Source organism: Phasianus colchicus, chromosome 1, assembly GCF_987193195.1.
Source record: "Phasianus colchicus chromosome 1, bPhaCol1.hap1.1, whole genome shotgun sequence".
Taxonomy (NCBI): domain Eukaryota; kingdom Metazoa; phylum Chordata; class Aves; order Galliformes; family Phasianidae; genus Phasianus; species Phasianus colchicus.
Genome location: NC_143436.1, coordinates 136,681,948 through 136,702,409, shown reverse-complemented (window position 1 = coordinate 136,702,409; position 20,462 = coordinate 136,681,948).

Sequence of the window (20,462 nt, the reverse complement as noted above, 5' to 3'; positions counted from 1 at the left end):
TTCCAAACAGAAGGAAAACATTGAATTCATGAGCCAGCTATGCCCCAAACATTTGAAGTTTCACACTACTTCCTCTCCTGCTCCAGAGCCCTCTTGACAGTGATGGGACCCAAGTTCTGTCTGAAACCCTCTTGCTTTAAGGGAAGTCTATTTGTCATCACAAGTTCTATTGACCTTGATGCACAGCCTGTGAGTGATAGGAACAAGAGTATTTCATCCATCACATTTTGCCTGGTAGCAGCATTGCTTTGGTCCGTATTATAAATAAAAATGCAGTGTTAATGTTTTTTCCTTGCCTTGAAGTGATACAAAAAACCTCTGTGAAGTCCTTTTATCCTTCCACTGCCTCCAGTCCATTTTCACAAGTATGTAGCAAGACTGCTATCGGGTCTAGCAGGAAAGGAGAGGTATGGTAATACATTAATACTTCTCTTTTTACAAGACATCAATTTCTTTCAAACCACTCTTTCCTTCACTGCTGTCTCGAAGGGCTCTTCTTTTAACATTTCTGTAATGTTTCAAAACTTTTTTCTGAACTCATATTTCTGAGCTATTTTTGACTTGAATTTGTTCCCTTTCTTTACTGTATACATCCAGAATGCATGCATACTGTCTCCAAAAAAAAAAAAAAAAAAAAAAAAAAAAAAAAAGGCTGCAAATGATGAAAATGTGAAGTCTTAAAAGTCTTAATTTTAGCAGCTTGGCTTTATCATCCCCCTCTCTACATGTCATAATTCTCTTAAACTCTTAATGGTTTATACACACTTTTGCTATTTCACCCAAGCTCTAGACTCAGACATGAGGTGGCTGGTGCTGCCTGCCATGGTCTTCTCGTTCTCTCATGTCCCCAACCAAAACCTCACATGGAGATCATTATCTCCCCACTCTTGCTTCACCAGAAATCTTCATCCCATTCTTCCACCTGGCCCTCTCCTTTCTTGCCAGCACTGCCCCTTCTACTTTTTGGAGCCAATCCAGTGTTTACTAAACTAGTGGGACTGTATTCAGGTTTGCTATTGCTGAGTTACTTGTCACAGAACCATAGGATATCCAAGTCAGAAGGAACCCACAAGGGATCCAGCTCCTGGCACCACGCAGGACCACGCAACATTCAAACCCTACATCTGGGAGAGGTACCCAAATGCTCCTTGCACTCAGGCAGGTTGGGGCCATGCCCACAGCCCTGGGCATCCCATTCCATGCCCACCGCCCTGTGGTGCAGCCCCTTTCCCTGACCCCCATCTGCCCACCCCTGACAGCTCCATGCCGTTCCCTCGGGCCCTGTCGCTGTCACACAGAGCAGAGCTCAGCGCTGCCCCTCCGCTCCCTGTCTTGCAAACCTAGGTGGTTTGCAAGAGCTGGGGCCAAGCAATGAGGCTATGTCCAGAAGTGGGAATGGAGAGGGGGATGCTAAAGCCCCATTTTGCCAGAGGGGGCTATCTTGTTCACTCCACCCCAAGGAACCACCATGATGTGGACCCCGTTTGCAGACAGCAAGCACCAGCCCAGGGGCCAGGCACTGCAGAAAGGAGCCTTAGAAGTATCTAGAGCATCTCAGCTCTGAGCGTAGCTCTACAGTTATCAGAGCAGAAGCTTGTCCTCCCGATGCTACCACAAGTGATCTTATACCCCTACGGTTTACTTTGCTGCCTCCTTCTCCAGCTCTGCCTCATCTCTGTGCTTCCAGCTTTACCAGCGCCTGCCCAAACCCTTCCTGCAAAGAAGGCCATGCCTCCGCCCATTTGATGCTGGATTACATTTCCGATTTACAACTCAGTTTGTTTCCAGGAGAGTGCACCTTTTGTAGCCTTCTCGTGTTGCTGCTGAGTAAGAGATCACGGCATCTTTAATCTTCCAGCATGAAATCCCTCTGCACCCAGCCATGCTTAGATGCCAGCAGCTTCAAAGGCAGTCTCTGCCAACCTAGCATCACAACGCTGCTGACTGTGGGTGCTTGAGGGGACATTTTTGCCTGTTGTGATCATTTAAGTACTTGTCGTGAAAATATTCATGCACATATTCAATTTGAATCGTAAGAGCACTGTGGAATCCCATTCATCTCAGAAAGATTAAATTCCAGTCTGCTGCTGCTATGCCTGGATCTTGCAAAATGTTGCAGTACAGAAATATAGCTCCTACCTGAAGGCATCCATTTCTTCCTTGGCTCTTTGTTGTCGTGTGGTGGCTACACATACATGTTCTAGTAGGGCTGCATACATTCTGGACTGAAGCTGCCTTTCACTCACCCAACCAGAAGCACCTGCCCACCTTTAACATGTAGACAAGACACTAAAGTCCCTGTTAGCTTCTCTTAGCATAGGCATAATTGCTGTTATGCACCGGAGCTATTGCCCTTGGGGAGGGTTGCAGAATGGAGGAGTTGCTATCCATTTCCAGCATGTGGTTTCCTCGATATCAAAAATGTCCTAGTGGGAAAAAAAAAAGCCCCTCTGTGGGTCTGATCCTCCAGCTTGGGGCCAAAATAGATACAGTTTAACCTGAAAACTAATCTGTGTCAGAAACACATATTGGCTGAACTGTCACGGGAGCTGGGATAGACTTAAGCCAGGATAATTGTACAGCAGTTCTTCGGCAGTAGTGATCTCTTTCTTCTCCGTAGGTGTCCAGATTGGTGTTTAGTTGTAGAAGAGGAAGCAAAGCTGCAGACAAATCCTTGAGGAGTCCTTGTACCCTGCAGAAACAGCACAAGCACAGCAATGACAGTATGGTAGAGCAGGAGGGGCCACTTGGTGGTGTAAGATTTTTATTCGAGTTGTAACTGGGAGTATCTTTTCAGAGGCTGTCAGTTAGTTTGCTTTTTTCCTACTGATTAATGCAGATGTGGTCATGCCAAGTGATATGCAATATAATGTTGTTTTTTTAAAACATTTACTGGAGACGGTAAGAGAGGATGCCATGCCTTCTCTCAATGAGGAGAAAACAGAGTGTGCATAGGACATAAGTACTTTGAAGAAGGAAGCACTCAACACAAGAGCACATTTTTTTGGAGACCCAACCTGGTGCTCTGCTCAGTGAATTCTAGGCTTCTGGACTAGAATCCTGTCTTCTGATTAAAAAAGGAACATTTGCCCTTTGTTTTAGCAAAGTCAGTCATTTTATACGAAAATTCTATTGTGTGGTTTGGGTTGGAACTTTCATGAGACATTCTTCTACACTTTTAAAAATAAAAATAAAAAAAACCTTACCCCCAAACAGCCAAATTATTACAAAGCCACTAAATATGCCTATGGAAAAGTTTCCCATAGCAGTAATCTCATTTGCCTTTTTTATTTGTGCTTAGGAAAGGGAGGGGAGAAATACACAGCAGGGAGAGGCATTTTTCTTTTTATCTGATAAAAAACCAGACTGCTGTTAGATCAACATTTTAATAAAGAAGACAACACCACAGTTCCCATTGAACCTACAGTCCCAATATTAGAAGCAATCCATCAGTCTTCTTTAGGACAGTTCCTGCTGCTCAAGGCACAGATTCATTTACCTGTAAGAGCACAGACAACTCCAGATTAGGCTCATACCTAAGAGAAAAAGGTAAAACAAAGTCTGACACATGTTTTGGTTTCATTATGGACAAATTCCATCTCATCTTATTTTTGTCAGAAGTTTCACTCCCATTTACCTCTCTGGTTTCCATTTAAACATCACATATTTACATTTAAAAATAAACTCTCGCATACAGAGAACTAAACTAATATATATTTAAGTACATATAAAATACATAACAGAAATACTATCCGAAGATCTAAATGCATTCTCTTCGTAACACAACACTGGAAAATATATCTGCCTTTTCCTTTCCCAGGGTATACGAACAGCTTTAGGAATAAATTATCCAAAACTATCTAAGGACTAATTTCTGACAAGAAAAATGACAGTTAAGGAATGTGCCTGTTTTGTTCACTAGTATTAGGATTCTGTGCACTGGTGATGAGTGTACAGATAGAGATACAGATAGAATCACTGTAATGACTTCAGAGTTTAACTTCAGAGGAAAAACATCAGATGGGAGTTAATGAGTGTATAGAAGGTATGATGGCTGCTCCAAAAGTAATGCTTCCTGTTTTACTATGTTGATACATCAGAGATGGATGCTGGTGTCACGGCAGAAGAGGTTGAACCTTCCCACCAACATTCCACTACATATTATTGCCATGTGACAGATGGTAACAGAGGGACACTCTGACACAAAGGCATTTGACATAGAAGTGCATACGAAGCACAGGTGTGTCATTGAACTCCTCCATGCAGGAAAAAATGGCACCCACTGACATTCACCTACACTTGCTGAATGTTGATGGAGACCAAACAGTGGATGTGAGCACAGTGAGGTGGTGGTGGTGTGCTCCAGCAGTGGTGACAGAGATGTGAAAGACAAGTCATGTTCTAGATGGCCATGCAGATTGTTACAAGTGTGGCATGCAGCTCTTGTTTATCGCTGGTGAAAATGCATAGCTAATGATGGTGACGAAAAAGAGAGTTTTGTAGCTGAGAATTTGCTCTATCAAACAGTGTCATTGTGCTCTTTGTATCTGTTGTTGTTTCCATGGAAATAAAGAGGCATTGCTTTCAGAGTGGCATATGTACAAGACAATGTTTTTCTTGAGTGACACCGGAAGAATGTAAGAAGGACCGTGTAAGAACAGGTGGATCTTTCTTAATCAAGAAGAGATTATTTTTCTTTCTAAAAGATGATCACTGTCACAAGTACTCTTTATGATCCAGAAAGCTGAATTTTCACAGGGTTGTCAGAGGATCTGAATTATGCAGGTGGTCAGACCAGACTGATGTCTTCTAGTCTTAAAATCAATGTATCTCTCTCAGATATGAAAGGAAGGAAAAGACAGGTAGTAGCACAGAGTTTATACATTTACAAATCACCTACAAAGCTGCTTGTTTGAAGTTTACACAGAAATGTCAGCCAAAGCCAAGTTCCCTTCAAATCAGTCATTACCATTTTCCCTTCAAATGCACAGCAGTGTCTTCAAGCAATATCTGAAAAAGGACAGTGGCTGATTACAGGGTTGCAGTGAACTGAGGATCTACAGGTAGGCAGAAAAGCAAGGAAAAGGGCATTACAGATCAGAAGGACTAAGGAGCAGGAGTGAAACACAATTGCATGAGGTCTTGACAAATTACATTTACTTCCAGAAGCAAAACATTTGTGCGTGTGCCACCTGCTGAGGATGAAAGCTGCATGGCAAGCAGTAAGAAGAGTTCTGTACAAGCACAGACTTTACAGAGAAGTGTAAAAGGGATGTGGATTTTCCCAATGCTACACTGAGAACCAACCAGCAGGCTGGCTGACTGCCACAGAGATACACTTGCCTACAGGCTTACCCTTCCTCCAACTGAAAATCCAAGCTTGACCCATGCTCTGTTAACTGTTTGGTTCCACATGCAATCGCACTTCACAATCAGTGGTTTCAAAGGCTATTGACACAGCTAAAGGAATCTCGTTTGTGCCCATCACAGGAGAGGTTTTTGTCTCTATATGTCATTGTTAGGAAGAGGTTGGTCAAGAAGATCTGTATTAGCATTTAGGGCACGAAGCTGTATTAAAGGAAGAAAGGCATTGAGTATGAGATCTCTAAATAGGACCAGAATGGATTTATTAGAGTGCCCATGTGTTGCAACACTCAAATGAACATTTAGGGGCAGCCAACAGAGAGAAGTTGCAGTAAACATCAGACCCTGCACAGTTTCTTTTAAACAATCTTTCTGTACTTCATTAAGTCCTGCCTGTGGTAAGCCAAGTCAAACACAGCATGAAAACATCTTTGTATTTCAGCTTGTGCTAAATAAATGTGTCTTCCTATTGCTTTTTTAATGACAGATGCTTTCCTTTGGATCTTCATTGACTAGCACAAGTTGTTCTACTGTGGGATAAAAGTTCTGTATGTGTGCATGGGAATGCATGTGGATAAACTGTGGTGTTCAAATGTGCATACTAGTAAATACATTCCTGATGATCTACATTTCTGCAACTATAGTTAATAAAATTGCCAAAGGAGAGCAAGAACACTTGAAGCTGCCAGTTGGCTTCACAGATGATCTTCTTTTAAAGAGCTAGATTTCTGAGTGTCATGTAAGGGTAGGGTGGAGGAGCACACTCTCCCTCAGCAAAAGCAGAATCAAAAGGATGGTGAGTGTTGGGCATAAGATCAGAGGCTTTGGAGAGCCAAGGTCTCCTTGGCTGGACTCCCACTACAGCATTCTTTCTGCAGCCGTGTCATCTGGGGACATAGCACAATGTCATCTCAGATCCTGTTAACCAGACCCATGGACATCCCACCTCATGATGCTCAAGCACAATCCAAGCTGAGGATGAAGAGGATGCTGTGGACATTGCCTTCAGCTTTCTTTCAGGAATCACATGAATACTGAGTTACTTGATGGTCAGGTTTTCTTTTGTTAAGAATACCTTCTGTATTTTAAGAATACTTTTGTATTCTTAAAAAAAATACACTTTATTCCCAAAACATGACATTCTTAATTGCATTCATAATGTAAATTTAGTCCTTTTATGTAGAAGCACTCAAGGCTGCTGCCTTCTAAATCTAATCTAGCAAATCTATAGAAGCACTAAATTTATCTATATCTCATCAATAGGACAACGGGTAATGGCCTCAAGTCTTACTGGTGAGGTTCAGGTTGGATGTGAGGAAAGATTTATTCTCAGAAAGAGCAATGAGGCAGTGGCACAGGCTGCCCAGGGATGTGGTGGTGTTCAAGAACCGTGTGGATGTGGCACTGAGGGACGTGGTCAGTGGACATGGTGGGCTGGGTTGGTGGTTGGACTGGATGATTTTGGTGGTCCTTTCCAAATGTGATGATTCTGTGATTCTATTCTACAACCTGCAATGGGACAGCACATGATGCTTTCATTAACATAGGGATTTTTAGCTGTTTCCTTGCTGGTCAGCTGAAACGGAAAATATTAAGAATCAAACAAGAGCATCACCAGCTAATCTGATAGTATTCCTCTGTGTCCATACACTTTCCTTGTAAAATTTTTAGCTATTTCTGTGGCTACAGAGTGTGCATTCACACAGCCATGCACACACACACACATGTATGCATACACTGACAAAGAGCCTGCTTAAGCCAGAAAAAGATCCTATATGAGCCCGCAGAAAACTGAAAGATAAAATATTCCTTTATAACACCCTGCATGGTTGTTGTCATGGCAGAACTATATCCTCAAATAACTTTTTGTACAGTGGTATATAAAGACAAGTTTTTGACATTCCTCCTGCTCCTTCAGCAAACAAACATTTTATCAGTTTACCTTTAAAATAACGTGCTTCCTGTCTCCTTCTCAAATGCCTAGCCAGAAGAAGTGACCGTTTTTCCACCACAGAACAAGTTTCTCTTTATTTAAGCGTTTCTCAATCCCTGAAAGTAGGGCAAGGAGCACACAGGACTGTGAGCACTGGGGCAGGCAGGCTGCTGGGGAAGTGTGGCTGAAAGGCAGGCTTATTCTGCTCCTCTCCAATCCTGGCCCCTCGGCTGCGAATGCTGACCAAAGTGTGGAGAATCGTGTTTCTGCTTCGGCAGGCCGGCTGAGTGGGGAACGATGATTGCAAGCAGATGTACCCATGTTCTCATGCAAAAGGAATTCAGGATTTTGTAGAGGCTGAAGGATGCGCGGCAGGCTCCTGGGAGTGTTTCACCCTTCCTTAATTCTTTGCAGGTGTTGGAAGCTGGTGTGCTGTGGGGTGTTGCATCCTCACCTCACCATCCAGAATACATGGGGAGGAGCGGCGTGGTAAGGGTTAGCAGAAGGGCAGAGAGAAGGAATGTCTTGCAGGGCAGGGCAGGTTAAAGGGGTAAATACGGCTCTGTCTTGTAAAGTCTTGCGGATGTGGGACAAGTTTTAGTAACTCCACAGGTCAGGTTGATGGTTGGACATGATGATCTTGAAGGTCTTTTCCATCCTTGATGATTCTGTGACCCTGTGACTCGTACTGCTCGTAAATGCCAGAATCACAGAATTACAGTATATCCTTAGTTGTAAGGGACCCACAAGGACCACTGAGTCCAAATCCCAGCCTCACACAGGACCAACCAACATTCAGACCTTATGTCTGACAGTGGTATCCAAATGCTCCTTGAAATCAAGCACTCAGGGCCGTGCCCACTGCCCTGGGCATCCTGTTCCATGCCTACCATCCTCTGGTGCAGACCCTTTCCCTAACCCACAGCTGCCCCTCCCCTGACAGCTCCATGGCTTTCCTCAGGCCCTGTTGCTGTCACAGAGAGCAGAGTTCAGTGCTGCCCCTTCGCTCTCCTCATGAGGAGACTCCTCAGCCTTTCTGGGCTGTTATTCCAGTGCTCTGTCATCACCAAAGGAAAGAAGTTCTTTATCATGTTCAGATGGAGGTTCCTGTATTCCAGTTTGTACCCATTGCATCTTGTTCTGTTGCTGATAACTGCCAAAAAAGAGCCTGGCTCCATTAATTTGACACCCACACATTACACGTATTCATAAGCATTGGTGAGATCCCCTTTCAGTCTTCTCTTATCCATGCTGAACAGCTCTAAGTTTCCCAGCCTTTCCTTGTACAAGAGATGCCCTTAATCATCCTTGTTGCCCTCCACCAGACTCTTCCTAGGAGATATCTGTCTTTATTGAATTGAGGAGCTCAGAACTGGGCACAGTACTCCAGGCCACACTCTTTCTAATGCACTCTGGGGTCCCATTGACCTTGGCCACACAGACATACTGCTGGCTCATGGTCATCCTGTTGCCCACCAGGACACCCAGATCCTTCTCTACAGAGCTCCTCTCCAGTAGGTCAACCCCTAACCTGTAATGATGCATGCCATGATTTCTCCCCAGGTGTAGCACTGTACATTCACCCTTGTTGAACCTTATCTAGTTCCTCTCCACGCAACTCTGCAGCCTGCCCAGGTTTTGTGCAGTCGTAGCACAGCCTTTTGGTGGTCAGCCACTCCTTTCTTCGCATCATCATCAAACTTGCTGAAGGTGGACTCTATCCCTTCATACAGGTCATTGATGAAGATGTTGAACAAGACTGGACCCAGCATAGAACCTCTAGTTACAGGCCTTCAACCAAACTGTGCTGCTGACAGAGTGTCACAACCCTCTGAGCTCTGCCAGGTAGCCAGTTCTCAATCTACCTCACTGTCCACTCATATATTCCACACTTCCTGAGCTTATCTACAAAGCTTTCATGGGAGAAAGCATCAAAGAAGCTCTTGATGCAATTACAGCATTTGCAGTTATATTATGATGCCACTACTGCAACTTGTTGTGTACTGTGCAAAACCCAGTTTGTCTAATGTAGACCTCTAAATCAAAAGGAACAGGACCTGGAAACCTTCAAAACAATTTTCTGTTGGTTCATTGCTGACTTCTCCAGAAACATCAGTGCTTACATGAGGAAATCTACCCTTTAAGATAATGAAAAATTATGTTCAAGTCTGATTCCTGAGGCTCTGATTCAGTGAACACCTTTTAACATAATAATGGGTTAAGCAATCCCTGTCCAGCCCTTTCCTTCACCATTGTGTTTTCCCACACAGCTCTCCATGCAGCAATCTCTGCCAGGAAAGTGGCTTCAGCAACCCAAGCTTTCAGCTCCCACCGTAACTTCACCTGGATCCAGTTCACAGAATCACAGAATCACAGAATGGCCCAGGTTGGAAGGGACCTCAAGGATCATGACTCTCCAACCCACCCACTACCGGCAGGGCCACCAACCTCCCCGTTTAATACTAAACCAGGCTGCCCGGGGTCCCATCCAATCTGGCCTTGAACACCTCCAGGGACGGGGCATCCACAACCTCTCTGGGCAGCCTGTTCCAGCACCTCACCACTCTCTTGATAAAGAACTTTTCCCTGACATCCAACCTAAATCTTCCCTCCCTCAACTTAAAACCATTTCCCCTTGTCCTGTTGTTATCTACCCTTTCAAAGAGTTGACTCCCCTCCTGTTTGTAGGCTCCCTTTAGGTACTGAAAGGCTGCAATGAGGTCACCCCGCAGCCTTCTTTTCTCCAGGCTGAACAAGCCCAGCTCCCTCAGCCTGTCTTCATAGGGGAGGTGCTCCAGTCCCCTGATCATCTCTGTGGCTCTCCTCTGGACCCTCTCCAACAGCTCCCTGTCTTTCTTGTACTTGGGGCTCCAGACCTGAACTCAGTACTCCAGATGGGGCCTCACAAGAGCAGAGTAGAGGGGGACAGTCACCTCCCTGTCCCTGCTGGCCACCCCTCTTCTGATGGACCCCAGCCCATAACTGACAAAGTGATTTGTCAGCATAGTGACCAGAGGGCAGGAGGAAGGAATGAGAACGAAATTAGATAAACTGACTCCCTTCCCAGCTGTATCCTGAAGTGAACTCAGTGGTGCATTCAGTAAACACAGGACAAGGGAGGCCATAGGAACGAGCAACTGAACTTGAGCAATGGGATATCCCAAAACAAGCAAACTGTGAGGTTGTTTCGGCTGCCAGGAAGAACATGGTTCTGAGCAGAAGAGGCAACTCAAAGAGTGATGCCACCCAGCATGGTCATGTGGCCACAGAAACAGATAATGACAGTAAAATCAGCAGCCTGATTCCATCCCTGAGTTAACTGTGGGGTGGTAGCAATCAGACACTTTGTGATAAAGGCTGTACAGCACACAGGGAGACACGATGCCTCCAGCTTACTGGCATTATTTAAGAAGCCCTCATGACTCTTCAGCTCATAGAGACACTCCAGTGTGGCTCTGCAGCTGGGGGCTCCTCTGTTGTATTGCTTGTGGTCCTCATGAGTCAGTCATCATAGAGAAGAGTATGCTGAGGACATCCAGCACTTTGCTTTAGGTCCTTACATATAAGTGGTCAAGCTGATGACTCTTCTGCTGCATCCCATGGTGCTATCACCCATCCAAAAGTGATATACGACGTCCCAAGGTGCCACATCCAGGAGATCAGTGGGACTGAAAGAAGCCATTGTGAGGTTTGTGGGGGTGAGCAGCCCCAGCACACTGCCTGAGTCCCCCTCCTCCTACAGGATGCAGGACAGCTCTTCCTGCCTGAGCTGTGGGTCACAGAACAGCTCATCTCAGACAGAAACCCAATTCCCACACTGTTTAGACAAATCACAGACAGGTAGCAAAGCAGGAAGATATATTCTGCCATACAGAATCCCAATTTGCAGCTAAACAAAAATACTGCATAAATGTATTTCTGATTTTGAACACATCAAGTATTCTCGTAGTCTGTGACCTGTTTCTGCATTTTCAGAAAGGTTCCTGTGTGGGACAACAGTTCTTAAGCAGTTGTAGTACAGGCACTGGAAACGGTTTCCCAGATTATTTTTTTTTTCTAATAACTGATTAAATAAGGATTATGAGCACCATCATGAGACAAATCAAGTATGACGGTGAGACTTTCCTTGGTAGATAGCATTGTGTTATTAAGCCAGCAACTGGAGCAGAAACTACTTCTAGACAGATGTAAAAGAAAGGAAAAAAGGAGCTGACGAGTCATTAGTCTGAATTACTGGAGAATGGGCAGCAAGCTGACAGGTAGCTTCCAGCAAATTTCTATGTAAAGGTTTTGCAGCACCTCCCCAACCAAAGCTTTGGGATAAGTTTCATTCCCAATCACCAAGAAACACACGGACATTATTAGCCTGGGGGGACACTGATATTTAGAAATCTGATGAAGCAACTGTGATGGGGGAAAAAAAATACAGCGTGCTTCTGGCACCACAGGAGATGGGCAGGAAGGGGAGGGACACACGTCCTGCTCATTGAGATATCTTATTTCACATTTCTTGGCCCATATTATTTAAATGGCACGTCAGCCTAAATCAGAAAGAGAGACAGTTTATTTTTCACATTTGCGATTTGGCTCCGTGTTACCTCTAATAGCTGTACACAAATCCTTCATTTACTGGGCTGCCCAGTAACTAAACAGGCTATTTTGGGTGAAATTCTTCCCGTCTTCCTGTGGACGCGGCCTCTGTTGGCTGCCCCCGCTGCCTCCTCACATTCCAGCTGCAGATCTGTTTATACCATTGCATTTCTCAGCCTGTGTACCAATAACTCTGGCTGGAGCCCTGATGCTGTTCATCTCTCTCCCTTCTGCTAAAGCACTGCGCTGTGAGTGTCCCTTCTGCAGGGGCTCCTGAGGGCTCTGCAGGCCGAGCAGTATTTTTGGAAAGGCATCAACACACAGGTACTCTGGTGCCTGATTTATTCCATCAATACCTACAGCTGCAGGGTTTTTTGGGGGGGAATACTCTACAACCCCCTTGTCCCAGTAAAACTGCTGAATTCCATCAAAACCCTCTTCCCGCTCAGACTTCAATCCTTGTCTGAGGCAGATGGCCCCATAAATAATACATCCGAGGCAACCCGATCATCCATCCCCGGGACGCACTTGAGCTCCTGTCTCTCATAATATCATCACTAAATTAGCTCTGGGAATTCTTTTAATTTAATCCTTTTAACAGGTCATGTGCAGAAGGGGCAGTGACGGGGAAAACAGACATGTTCATCTGGGCTCGGCTGTTCCTCACCAGGCCTGCCAGGCCTTCTTAGAGCCACATCTTCACAGGGAAATGTCATGGATACCCAGCCCTAGGGAGCCTGGGGCCAGGGCATGGAGTGCTACTATGGAAAAATTTTCCATATGTGTATTTAATGGCTTTGTAACAATTTGGTGGTTTGGTTCTGCTGGGGTGGGGCTTTGTTTTTGATCTTTGAAGTAAAGAGGTATTTCTCATGAAAGGCCCAACCCAAATGGTACAATGTAAGTTTCAAATACAACGATCATGGAGTGTCTGCTGCCATTGGAAACGCCATGTTTGTTTCAGGATGGAACACAGGAATCCATAAATTCAATTTTCTCTGTCTTTAGTCTTCCCTGTTTTCCCAAATCACTGGTATCTGGCAGGTACTCAGTGATACCTGCAGGTTTTATTCCCACCCCACCCAGTCTTACTCCGGGGACTGTACCAGCAATACCAAATGTGGGTAATGAAGTAGGTCATTCTCACAGTACCCAGCAGTGACACTGGTCTCAGAGCTTCCTTTCCTCTTCCTCTCCACGCTCTGCTACATCTGGAGCTCCACATAAATGGGCAAAATGGGTATCTGGTCCTTTGCAAACTGAATTTCACTGCCCAAACCTCTGTTGCACTGGGAAAGGTGCTGACAGCACTGCTACTACTGCGAAGCTGGACCTCTTCAAGGCCTTGGCATACAGAGCTGCGTCCTAATTTTATGCTCACAGTGCAGGCAGCAGCAAGCTGCGATTTAGGACAGGAAAACAGTGAGCAAGGAGTGAAGGGTGAGTGAATGGGTCTGTTCTGAATGATTATGAATGTGTCTGTACTCCATGATTCTCAGGCCAAGAAAGCTGCACTGCAGACCTGCACCCTCACACTGCGCTCTGGGCAAAGTTCTGGGTTAAAGGCAATCAGAAAGACCAACAAGCTTTTTCTGCTCCAGGACATTTCCCCAAAGTGATGAGCACAAAGACAGAGAACAGGCTGTCAAGAGTTGTTGTGGGGTCTCCTTCTCTAGAGGTATTCAAGACCCACCTGGACACTTTCCTGAGCAACCTGCTGTAGAGAACCTTCTTTAGCAGGGGGCTGGACTCAATTATCACAAATTATCTCCCTTCCAACCCCTGTGATTCTGTGATGAGGAAAGCACTCTGACATTGTTTTTGTGGGATGCACATCATGGCGTGGGCAAAGCAAAGAGACATTGTCCAAAGGGTTGTAAACTTCTCCATTTCATTAAAAAATGAGACTGGAAAAGATGGACTGGGATCCTTATCCGGAAAGGTCTGCAGGGTACAAATATTTTAAAATAGTACTGATACAACAGAATGACTTTTAAATCATAACAAATCATATTTTGCATTTCTGTAATGCCTTTCATCCTATTTTCTCTTTACAAACATAAACACGTGAAGTTTAACAACACATCTGGCCAAGCACTGTGCCATGTGAGAACTCTCCTGTCCCAGCTCAGTGGATGAGCGAGCCCACGGGGACTGCAGGGACTCACCGCTCTGCTTCAGATCGATCTCTGTTGCAGAACGTGGACCACAGATCTCCTGGTGTTTGTAAAGAGGCCGGATTGCAGATCTGCTATAATCGAAGATAAAATATTGAGGGGGTGGAAAGACTGCAGGTGACAAAATAAGCACCGCTTTCCCAGCTGTCTTCTTTAAGCTCTTCAGCATCTATCCAAAGCATTTTCAATGCTGAGATGTCATTTCATTTGGATTTCTGATTCACGCATAGGAGCTTGGTATTGTACTAGAGACTGATTACCAGGAGACACATTTACTGTGTGGCGAATCAGAATTTGTTATTATCACCACCCCATTAATTTCCACACACATCTGCTGGAGTACTTGTTTCTGCCTGTGTCTCGCATTTATCTTCATCTAATCCACTTTTTACTGCCCTTGTCCTAGTGCCAGCAACTATCATCAGGCACTGTAAACACTCGTTAGTTAACTATTTGTGATCGCCAGCTCTTCACACCCCACTTTGTTGGGGTTTAAGGGCTGTAGGATTTTCTGTGATGCTGCAATTATTTGGCTGCATTAGGAAAACAATTCACAGGCAGGTAGCACGAGCCAGCTTCTCAGCTGCAGGAAGGGTGGGGAGGTTTGGGCTTGCCAAGGATGGCCCTGGGAACCAAGGAACCAAGGTATGGATGGGGTTGGGGTGCCCTTAGCACCCTGCCAGCTCCTTCTGAAAAGCTCAGCCCCAGCCCTGCGTTTGATGAGCAAATACTGGTCGATGTGCTGAAGCTTGGGCCAGGTGATCTTAGTGGGCTTTTCCAACCTTAATGATACCATGAAATAGCCCAGGTGGCTGATTCTGGCAGCGGGTGGGATGCAGGTTTTTCCCACAAGGGACATGTCCTCAGCAGGGATGGAATGCTCCCGAGGAGATGGTGCATACTGATCCCAGACATGCCAGCTTCCTGTCAGCCTGCGAGGCTCCTGCAGTTAAAACGTTTTCTGCTGAATCAAAAAGAGTTCCTCCCATGTTACTTGACAGCCTCTTTTCCTCTGTCAGATGTAATTAGCTTACCCTAATTAAAGGGCTGCAGCCAGGCTCAGCAGGAAGCCCGAGGAGCTCACTTCTTAACCAACAGCTTTTCATTTCTGTTCAGCTTTGAGGCAGCTGGAGGCCCTGAAGCCTGACCTGACCTTCCAGGGCACCGAGCTGCCTCTGCCACCTCCTGTTTCAAGCCGTGAATGAAGCCAAGGCTCCATGGGGTGGGCAGCAATAGGCTTGTGGGGGGAACTGTTTGCAGCTGGGTAGTTCTCAGTGCTGCAGGCACCTGCAGGAGCCACCAAAAGGCTTCTCCTGGTTTAATTCCATGAGCAGTGATGGGTGAGCTGAAATGCTGTGGATGCAACAAATGCCATCTCCCAGCACAACTGTTGCTCTGATGTGCCATGATCCTTTCTGTTTGCATTCATTGTGCCCAGTTGACATTACACTTTTTTCTTTCTGCCTCCAGCTATAATACAGACCGTGATGTATATCTTGTATATATATAAAATATATCCTTCCAGAGCCCCTTGGGCAACTGCACGCAGCCTGGAGGCAGGGAAGTCCATAGTGCTGACGGCCTTATCATTAAGTGAGCATCTCTGCAGAGAGAGCAAAGAGGGGAAAATTTGCATGCCCATCACTACAGCCATCCACAGCAGTGTAAGTTATACACAAATCAGTGCCAGGATCTCCTCTGCCACAACACCCCTTCAGCATCTGATTTTCTACAGCCTATTTTACCCTTTGGTGTCTTTATGCAAATTATGTAGTATTGATTTCAGAAGAGCAGTGTTTTGGAAGGGGCACGTGTAATCCTGAATGTGCAGAGGCACCTCGTGTAACTGATTGGTGCTGCCTCCCCCCCCTCCCCCCACAGGCATGCCATTAACTTTAGCAGTGGTAAATTACATTTGTGTCAGGGTTGAATTTGTCTGACTTCAGCTCCTACCCACCGGCTCCTGTTATGCCCTTGTCTGCAACTTTATTTAGACTTATACTTTATAAAGAATACATAAGAAAGCATATATATGAATATGCCTCATATGTGTATTTAGGAACAACAACTCTCAGCTTCCTTCCTGGTTGAAAAACCAGTTGGCATGCCTGTAGCCACACCTGGAAAGGCTCAGCCCCCAGCCAAGGCTCACTGACTGTCCTCCTGCAGAAAATCCTCAATGCTTGCTCTCCCTCCCCATTCTGCATGTCTCTCTCCAGAAGTGGCCTTGCTGATGCTGAGCAGAGGCAGGATGGCACGTTGCTCCTGTGTGAAGCACCTCTTCTATGCAGCTGGGGCTTTCTGCAGCCTTCCCTTGGGAAGTCATGTCGAGAAGGTTATTCATGACAGTTCTGACAGCCTTTCTCCTGCCTTGTAGGTACTCCTTATATTTTCCAAGCCACAGTCTGCCTCTATTTTGAAAACATCTAAACCTGTTTTGAATGGTTATTATTTAATCAGACGTTATTCTTTCTCAGTAGTCTATCATTATCATCACAGTTTCATCCACTGACTTTCCCACAGCACATTTAATTTTGCAGCATGGTTGAATGTAACATCCTATGATTTAAATATTAGATGAAAATTTGCTGAGTAAACTTCCTGATTTTTATTTCACAGGCCTTCTTGGCGAGAGTTAAACATGAGTATTCTCTTCTTCAAATCCTTTTCTGGTGATGGCTTAGACTGGTATTGGCTGTCATCATTATGATGCTCCAGGCTTTTGTACTGTAGATGACTGTTGATATCCCCAACAAAGGTAAATCCCAGCAGCTTATTTAGAAGGAATTCAGCTTCTAAAGTTAATGTTTAATTACCAAAATATTTCAACATTTACTGGGTTAATTAGGATCAGCAAAATCTCATTCAGATGCAGTGGTTTCCTTATTTCCATTTAGATTTAGATCTATTTGGGCTTCAGTGGATTCCACTATGAAACCAAGTCGGCAAAAGTGCCTGCAGCCTTTTTTCTCCCCCTTCCCTTCCCTTCCCTTCCCTTCCCTTCCCTTCCCTTCCCTTCCCTTCCCTTCCCTTCCCTTCCCTTCCCTTCCCTTCCCTTCCCTTCCCTTCCCTTCCCTTCTTTCCCTCACTTGCTTTATCTTTTCTCCCTTTTCCATTTTTGTCAGTGTTGATTACACAGTGGTACACTGCTTCACTCTAAATGCATAGTCTTATTTGAAACTCACTGAAGCTGATGAAAGCCCTTCCACTGGTCTCAGAAGGCATTACTTGAGGCTCATATTCTATGCATTACCTCACTGTAAGCATCTGAGCTATGTAAAGAATATAATCTCTTTCTATCATGTCTTCTTTTTGTTCCTATTTTTTAAACATGCCATACAAGCTGTTAATGGAACAAATGACACGGAAACATAATCTGTACTCTTGCAGGTTTTGTGACTGTGCTTGCTGCTTATTTCTTATCACCAAACTGATAAAGCCCTGTTGGTGATACCATAATTGAGTTTAGTGGAAGTGATTTATCAGATTGCTAACAAAGAATGAAAACATCAGGGAGGGGGAACAAGCAGCAGGAGAATATGAACTTTTCAGAAACAAGAGCCTTAGTTTTTATGTAAATGGCTGTGTTAATGAAAACCAAGTGGGAAAAGAAAATAGTCACAACAATTTTGCTTACAGAGCAGATAGCTTATCTAAGGAAACAGGATTTCAAAGTTCTTCCTGAAATGTCATGTAGGTTTCACTGTCTCTCTGATAACATCTAGTGTGTGGGATCTGTGCTTTACTCCTTGCTGTTAACTCATTTGGAATAAATCTATAAATCTTCATTACACAGAGAAAACATGAAAGAGGCCCTACTGTCTGATCACAGCACCAAAAAACACACTTTTAATTTTTCTTTCATGACAAAGTATAATTTTTCCAAAGAGCCAAACTGAAGTCCTCAAAATAAAGCCCCTCAGTCCAATAGAGTTTGGACTGAGATTTTGGTTAGTATATTTTCCTATTCTTACTTTTAGGAATTATTATCCAATATTTGTGCTCTAGTAGCACTCAAAAGCCCCCAGCTCAGAATCTCACTGTGCTGAACTCAGGATTAACACACATGAAGTCATCAGGTCAACAGTTTCAATCTTATTTGGCTGAGGAATCATCTTTTTAGAGATTTTTTTTTTCCTTAATTCATTGTTTTATTTTCCTCTCTACAGGTACAAGAAATGTGAAACAGCCCCATCAAAAACTTCTAATTTTGATAAATTAATTGTCTCCCCGTAGAGTGACCGATTACAGGAGATACTGTGAAGCACGCTTGCTCATTTCAGAATGCCCCAAATTCATTAGCTATTCCACTTGAGTTATGAGTTAGTGAGCCACACGAAGAGAATGTGTTTGGAATAACTCTTTGCAGCTCTAGTGTTTTTAAATAGGCAGCAAACAATGTACCATTCCCTCCTATTCAGTTGTTTGTTTTATTTTTCATGTGAAAAGAGAATGTAATCAGCTTTCCTATTATAGAAAAAGATGAGGATAAAGTGCCCATTGTTAAACCATGTCTGCTGGCATCTCCTTATTTTCACATAACAATGGTTATTTTCTAAATCTTCTATTTCCTGTTAACCTGTGTGTGTGTGTTTGGTTACTGTTTTTTCTACCGTGATTTCTCTAAAGTAGCTCCCTAAAATCACTGTGACAGCATTTTGCTGTGTATATTCTTCTCTTGTTTTGTAGGCAGGGGTGGCTTTCTTGCTTGTAAATTATTCAAGAAGCTGAGCAGGGCTCTTACTATGGGACCAGAATGGATCTGTCTATCTCCCTTATATCTTCTATGGAAATTGTCTACTGTGAGAAGCCTGCACCACAGTTCCCTGTGCTTTCAGTGTCAGAAATGCTACAAGAACACATAGAGACACAGCAGTAGGTGATTCTGCTCTATGGGGGTCAAGTGTTGCACTCAGCCCTTGTGGAGCACTGCGGATCCTGAGTACCCCTGCCTCAGCCCTGGCTTGTACCCAGATATTTTTGTTCCAGTTCCAATGCCAAGATAAAGACAGAGGTTAGACAGAAGACAGAAAAGCAGTGAATTTTTGGACAGCCTCTTGCCTCTTGGCCCGAATGGTAATGCAGCCACGCAGGATCATTAAAAGCCCATTGTGTGAGGATGTAAGCACTCTGATACTCACATATCTACTGCTAATCCAAAGACTGTGAGACTGCAAGACTGCCTGAAAAAGATGTGGCAAAAAATCAGTAGGCACCAGGAGGTGGAGTAAAGACAGAAGAACTGTGTGGATGCCTTTAAAACCCCAGAAAGAAAATGGACATGACATAAGTTCAGCCAAAAACTGCAGAGAATATGTGTATTGAATAGAGTCTGCAGGGTTGTGGCAGTTACCAGAAACCTTTTATGTTGGTTCTTTAATCATAATTTGATTGTTAATGCATCCAAAGGCCTCAAGCAAGCTTAGGACCATGAGCTGCAAAGAGACTCCATTGCTGAATGGAGAATGATGAAGACTTTCTCCAAAAATCAAATTCAGAAGAACATTGGATTCAAAGTCAAGAGGTTTCAAATAAATGAAGGCTGTAGGTTCAATAGAATAATACTCACTTTGGCTCCTCTCTGTGGGCCATCTTACAGCTTTCAGAGCTCATTTACAGAAGTCCAACTTTCAACCCAGGTCAAAATGCAAGTAAAGCATTGTCAAGGGAATATCCTAGATTCTCCTACAGGCTCAGCCTTAGCAACTAGCATCAGTGAAGCAATTGGAAGAAGCCTGCTAAATCAATAAATCCAGACTTTGGCAGTCACACCAACTATAGAATGGAAAGATCCACTCCTCTTTTGTCCTTTGACACAGAACATTCCATTAATCCGTGACAAACTTAAATTCTTTGGCACAAAAATAAACCCGCAACAGCCAATTTAGAGAACCACAGAAAGGTAGGAGGAGAGAGGGAAAGAAAGGATCCTAGGACCATGCCAGAGTAAGGAATCTGTCAGGGGAAAAAAAAACCCAAACGTATGATCTTCAAAGGTGGATTGCACCCTGTATTGCCTTTGGAAGCAAAAGCCTCATTGGTTCCTCATCTGATTCTAATTTTCAAGACCAGGTTGGATGGCAGCCTGAGCTGGTGGGGGGCAGCCCTGCCCATGGCAGGGGGTGTGGCTGGGTGGGCTTTGAGGTTCCTTCCAACCCAAACCATTCTGTCATTGTATGATTCTATGATTCTAAATATGTGATCATCTCAGTTCTTAGTCTGAAGGCCAAAAAGATCACCCTGTAGAGAGGCTGCTTGCTTCTGCATTGAGTATGTTGGCCTTTTATCCACCTCATCCACTACTGCTGTAGCCAATCTCCTCCAGAAAGAGAGGAAACATGGAACATGGCCTCTTGTCCAAACCTTTCCTATTCCCACCAGCTAAAATGAGCTTCAAG